The sequence below is a fragment of the Suricata suricatta genome, chromosome 15, assembly GCF_006229205.1.
Source record: "Suricata suricatta isolate VVHF042 chromosome 15, meerkat_22Aug2017_6uvM2_HiC, whole genome shotgun sequence".
NCBI lineage: Eukaryota > Metazoa > Chordata > Mammalia > Carnivora > Herpestidae > Suricata > Suricata suricatta.
In genome coordinates this window covers 71930863-71937099 of record NC_043714.1, presented here as the reverse complement: position 1 = coordinate 71937099, position 6237 = coordinate 71930863, and the positions used below count along the sequence as shown (strand labels likewise).

Here is a 6237-nt window from a genome sequence, read left to right as displayed (position 1 = left end):
CCGTGTGCCGATGTAATTGGTTGGCTTCCTTCCCCCAAGGGAGAATCCCAATCTTCCTGAGACACAGGTGGTCTCTCCTGATTCGCTGGGAGGGGCTGCAACCATGCTAAGCATTCTACAACTATGAAATGTGAGAACACCTGTCCATCTATATCACACATGTCTATGGTTAAAAAACATGAACCCTTATAACAAACCTTTGTCAACCTCATTTTGCCCAAAGTCCTGCAACAGGTAAGTGGCAGAGTCAGAAAGAACTTCCATAAGCACACAGAGACAACATGGGGTGCTCTGGGCCTACGTGGCTAGGAAAACCACAAGAAGCACGCAACCTCTGAAGGGGGGCTTTCTGATCACAGCTGAGCCTTACATACAGGCGGCCCGAACCTGGAAAGAGTGGAGCAAGGAAAGGCAAAGGTGTCACACCACACAGGGCACCATGACGGACATGCAGTGTGTCCGTCAGTCACTGAGGGCACCGGAACCCTGCCATCTGCCCAGCACCATGAAACCCAGAGGTGAACGAACCAGAAACAGGCCCCCGTCCTGCGGGGGCCTACTGCCTGGGTAGGGAGGCTGACTTTGTAAAGCAGAAAGAGAGAAGGGCTTAGACAGAATTACCAAGGAAAATGAGAAAGTCCCTGAAAAATATTACCCACTATGCCTGCAGGCACCTTATTGGGCCTCTACACCTGACATCGCCAGCTTCCAGAATAGAGAACACTGCCAACAGCTAACTTATCTAATGCACAGACAACAATCCGCATTCCTGGGCTCTGAACCCAGGATTAGCTGAGAGCAAACACTCCACAGCCTCCACTCAGAAACATTCATTAAGCGTCAAGTATGAGGAGGAACCAACCATACACAGAGTCTATGGTAATAATTGAGACATGTCCTATTTCCATGTAAGTTACAAATCACGATGCTGTTTAGTCTCTAACTGAACACGGGCTCTCTCTGTTCTTTTAAAAACAGCCCAACTCCCAGTCAAATGTGAAATTCCCGTCATGAACGCTGGTGGCCCTCCTTTCTCATCTTGCTCTTTTTCTCAACTCTATTATTGAGGATGACACAATTTTTCAAAAAGACGCTTAGCACTAGGGCTGACACTCGCTGTCCTTGACTTTCTCTAATCTCTGGATGTTGAATAATAGCAGTACAAATAAGGGCATAATTTAGCCTTATGTGTTTTTCTTAAGAAGCTGAATTTGGAGTAGGTCTCCAGACTTCTCTCTGCCAGGCTGCAGGATCAAGTCACAATAAGAAGAATAGCTTCGTAGCTTAATAATTGAAAGAAACATGATCTCTCCCGCAACCTATCATGTTACCTGATAAAGCTGATTATGCAATAATTTGGCCATAATAATGAAAAGATCTATAAATGCACTTCCCTCTGAGTTCTTTTCTGAGATCGATGTGGTCATAATCTCCCCCTAGCACAGCATGATCAGCATGAGCAAGTGCACAGGGTAACATTAAACACATAAACTACTCAACTTTATGTAGTTACACATGCTATTTTCTGTGTGTTTACATACTTTATGTATTTTTCTCAAGATGAGTATCTGACGTACATACACTCACATATATACACACACATACACAGCTATACACATGCATTCACAGAACCATTTCTGAAAATAAAACACATTCAAACTGAAATTTTTAGCACTGATTTTTTTAAAAGGTATCATTTTTAAAGCATTTCTGTGGGATGAGGTTCAACAATGTTAAAACAACCCCTCAGGCCCAAGAGTTCTAATGATTCTTCCATCACTTTGAGGGCAACGTCCACGTTTCTGTCCACAATCACAGATTCTGCGATGGAATTAAGACAAGTTAATCCTTCCTTTCCTTCCTTACAGCAACCACCCCAGAACAGGATCCCTGCGGAGAGCACTCCTGAAATCACATTCAGGGTATGAATCTCATCCTATTCTGTATAGTATGTGCTTCGTTAGCTTCAACGACCGTCCAGTGCAGGCAATGGCGTCCCCTTCCGGCACGGCTGCCACGAAGGCCCGTCCACACCCCAGTCTGACACGCGCGCAGCTAGCTGCACACCACAGCCCGGCCGCTGAGCGTGTCCCCTTGCCACACCCATCATGCTTTGGGCTTGGGGATACGCAGACGCAGCAACACAATTAGAATAACGACCAGTGTGACAGGATGTCTTCCGACAGGTCAACCGTTGTGCCACGTGTTTGAAAGACAGAAAACGGTTCATAAAGTAGGATCGGCAACTTTCAAACGTAAGCCAGGTGCAAAGAAGACTTACTTAGTAAGTACAACATTTTAATAGAGGAAACCATCGGTTCTGACCTTTGTTTTCAATGGGCATGGGGGACGGAGAGGCAGAGAGGCGGGGAGGGGAGAGAAGCACTCTACAAACACTAGGGGAACAGAAGCAAGGACCTCATCCCAGGAACAAGCACAAGAATGGTAACAAAGCAACCACTATTATTTAATGCACATTCTTTTCTAGTGACCTGACGGGAAGAGCTATATGATAAATAAAGAATAAACACTGGCCGGGCGCCTGCGACCTGCCAGGCCCCAGTCCGACCCTTGGCAAGTGTTTGGTTTACTGCCCTGGCCTTCTCACCTCCCAGCAGCGGCACTAGTGAGGCGGTGCCGCCCGCTCTGCAGACAAGGGCCGCGCCACAGAGGTGCAGGGACATGCTCGCGTCCTCACAGCTACATGGGGACCAGAGCACATCTGATAGCCTCTCTCCTAGACCACCGCTTGCCTGAAAAATGAAATCAGTGGCTTTTCCCAGCTTCCAAAGCCACTCCTCACCCTTCCCAAAACACACTCATACCCAAAACACTAAGAAAAAAACAGACGGACAAAAATGGGACACACCGTGGAGGTATAAGGGCGCTGGGCACATAACCGATAGAGCGCTATGTCAGCCAGGAACACCAGGTTTCTCCCAGAAACTGATCAGGGAAGCAAGAGCTCTGGTCTGCTTTCCCTCCTCATCAGAGTTAAGCCTTACAAACCTAATGACTTCCTGTTTGCCAGGGCAGCACAGTAACTGCTTGTAATTCTGCTGCAGATTTCATCAGATGCAAATCCAAACACTAGACACATCATTGCTAATTAGTTTTCCCTCTGTCCTGTGGACAACAGTAAGTTCACCAGCCCAACAGGTACCTCTGAGCATATACCCTCATGTGATGTTCAGTGACATTTGTTTCTTAAGTTTGCAAAACCACAGGGAAACCGGATGGAAGTGCTTCTCCGAGAGCGGCACCAAGTTCTGGAGAAGCATTTATTCTGGTGGTGTGCCCATTACTGTTGGGATCATTATACTGTCAAAAAGAGCTCTCTGCCCATCTATAATAGAAAGAAACAACAAACCCTATTTGAACAGCAACCATAGGGAGGAGAAAATGGAAAACCAAACATCCAGGTTTCTAGTTTAGTGAAGTGTGCTCCCATGACCACGCGATCATAAAAGGTGACAGGCTGGGCGCCCCCAGTACATGCTGTCTCCTTAGTATCTCCCTAAGTAACCGTGGCCTTGGCAGAAACAACACACATTATCCTGGCAGCTGAATCACTGTACTGTCCACCTGAAACTAACATAGGTTAGTATGTTAACTACTCTAGAATTTAAAGATAAATTAATTTAAAAAGGACTATGTTAACAATAAAAAGGTTTTAAGAATATGATTTATAGGGCCTCATCTAAATATATTCACATACACTACCGACTGGCAGAAAGTGATTACACTTCTGGACAGAGAATCCAAAACAGGCTCCAGGCTCTGAGCGGTCAGCACAGAGCCTGACGCAGGGCTCGAACTCAAAAGCTCTGAGATCATGACCTGAGCCGGAGTCGGACACCTAACTGACTGAGCCCCCCAAGTGCCCCAAAATACTCAATTTTAAAGTAACTAAAAGGAGTATCCTGAACTCATTTATTAGTTAAGGTTTTTAGTAGATTCCTTATGATTTTCTATACATAAGATCATGTCACCTAAAGAATACAGTTAATGTTAACTCCTCCCTTTCCCATCTAGATACCTTTTTTTCATTTTCTTGCCAAGCTGCTCTGGCTCAAACCTCCAGGACAATGCTAAATATGAATAGTAGGAGTGAAGGCAGACATCTTTACTCCATCCTGGTCTGAAGGGAAAAGTCTTTCACTATTATGTTACTTGCAGGTTTTTCATAGATTTTGGAAGTTCCCTTCAATTCCTAGTTTGTTGAGTATACTTATCATGAAAGGAATAGAATTTGTCAAATGCTTTTGCTGTGTGTTTTGAGATGATTATATGTGTTTGTCCTGTATTCCAATGATGATATATGAATTGATTTTTCAATGCTAAGCCAACCTTGTGTTCCTAGGATAAATACTATATGATCATGGTGTATAATCCTTTTTATATGGTGCTGAATTTGGTTTGGTAGCATCTTAAGGATTTTTGTGTCTATATTCATGAGAGATGCTGGTCTGTAGTTTTTGTGACTTTGGTTTTGGAATATGGTCTCCTAGAATGAGTTGGGAAGTATTCCTTCTGCTACTGTTTTGTTTGCTTGTTTGAAGAGTTACTCAAGAATTGGTATTATTATTTTTTAAATGTTTGGTAGGACTGACCAGTAAAGCCATCTGGACCTGGGCTTTTTTTAGTAAGTATTTTTTTATTTGCCAATTCATCTCGTCACCATTCTGTTCACATTTTCTATTTCTTCTTGAGTCGGTTTTGGCAGTTTCTGTTCTTCTAAGAATCTTCCAATTTAAACCAAGTTATCTAATTTACAGACAGCCAATTGTTCACAGTATTTCCTTATAATCCTTTTGATTTCTGTAAAGTCAGTAGAGGGTCTCCTTTTTCATTCCAAATTTTCACTCTTTCATTCACCCAAATGAATTTAGTCATTTGAATCTTCTCCCATTTCTTTTAGTCAATGTAGCTAAAGTTAAATTTTTGGGTTTTTTTGTTTTCTCTATTGTTTGTCTATTCTTTTTGTTAATTTCCAGTCTAATATGTATTACCAGCAGACATCTACGAACCTGTTCCCTTGACAAGAACAGAAATCGTATTTTTCTTAAGTCACATGGAACATTTTCCAAGACTGATCAATCTGTATTATTTCTATCATTCTGCTTATTTTAGATTTATTTTGCTTCTTTTCACAGTCTTCATTGTGGTAAGTTAAGTAACTGATTTAAGATTTACCTTCATTTTTAAAAAAAATATTTTAATGTTTATTTTTGAGACAGAGACAGAGCATGAGTAGGGGAGGGGCAGAGAGAGAGGAAGACACAGAATCTGAAGCAGACTCCAGGCTCTGAGCTGTCAGCACAGTGCCCGATGCAGGGCTCAAACTCACGAACAGAGAAATTGTGACCTGAGCTGAAGTTGGACGCTTAACCGACAGAGCCACCCAGGCGCCCCTACCTTCATTTTAATATAGGTATTTATAGCTATAAGTTTGCCTCTGAGTGCTGCTTTAGCTGCATCCCATAAATTTGGGTATGTTATAGCTTCATTTTCATTCACATCAAAATATTTTCTAATTCCCCTTGTGATTTGATCAGTTATTAAAAAGTCTGATAACTTACACATACTTATGAATTCCCCCAATTTTTTTCTGTCATTAATTTCTAATCTCATTTCATTGTGGCCAGAGAACATCTTTTGCATAATTTCAATCCTTTAAAATTTGCTGAGGCTTGTTTTATGGACTAGCTTATGATCTGTTCTGGAGAATGTTCCATGTGACTTAAGAAGTATGTAGTTTCTGCTGCTGCGAAGGGAACGTGTTCTACAGATGTCTGCTAAGTCTGGTCGGCTTACAATGCTGTTTTGGTCTTCTGTTTCCTGACTAACCTTCTACCTGGTCGTCGTGTCCGTTATTTACAAAGGGTATTGCAGTCTCCAACTATTACTGTTAAGCAGCTTATAATTATTTTAGGACCCTGTATTAGTTTCCTATCATCACCGTAATAAATCACCACAAATTTAGCGCCTTGAAACAACAATGTGAACATCACCTTGTATTTCTAGAAGTTAAAAGTCTAAAATGGGTATGTAAGAAAGCACATCTTTTAGAGGCTGCACCAAGGAGTTCTTTCCCATGTCCTTCCCATCTTCTTGAGGCTGCCCACATTCCACGGCTTGTGGCCACATCACTACAATCACCGCTCCCACTGCTTTCTGTCTGACTCCGACTCCTCCCCTCTCATAAGGACCAGGGCTTACTGATTATATATATAT

General features: G+C 42.6%; 1 protein-coding gene and 1 long non-coding RNA gene across 4 annotated transcripts in view; one reads left to right on the top strand and one right to left on the bottom strand.

The window, feature by feature from the left end:
• Positions 1-2570, top strand: part of LOC115279171 — a 5220-nt gene extending 2650 nt beyond the window's left edge. For 2 of the 3 annotated variants that reach the window (XR_003903260.1, XR_003903261.1), the window contains exons 3-5: positions 1869-1922; positions 2187-2284; positions 2489-2570. This is a non-coding gene — a long non-coding RNA (uncharacterized LOC115279171). Of the gene's footprint in view, positions 1-787; positions 880-1868; positions 1923-2186; positions 2285-2488 lie in introns of those variants that run through there. The other variant, XR_003903262.1, reaches the window with a different exon arrangement.
• Positions 1-6237, bottom strand: part of KHDRBS3 (KH RNA binding domain containing, signal transduction associated 3) — a 117606-nt gene that overhangs the window by 90989 nt on the left and 20380 nt on the right. The window lies entirely within an intron of this gene.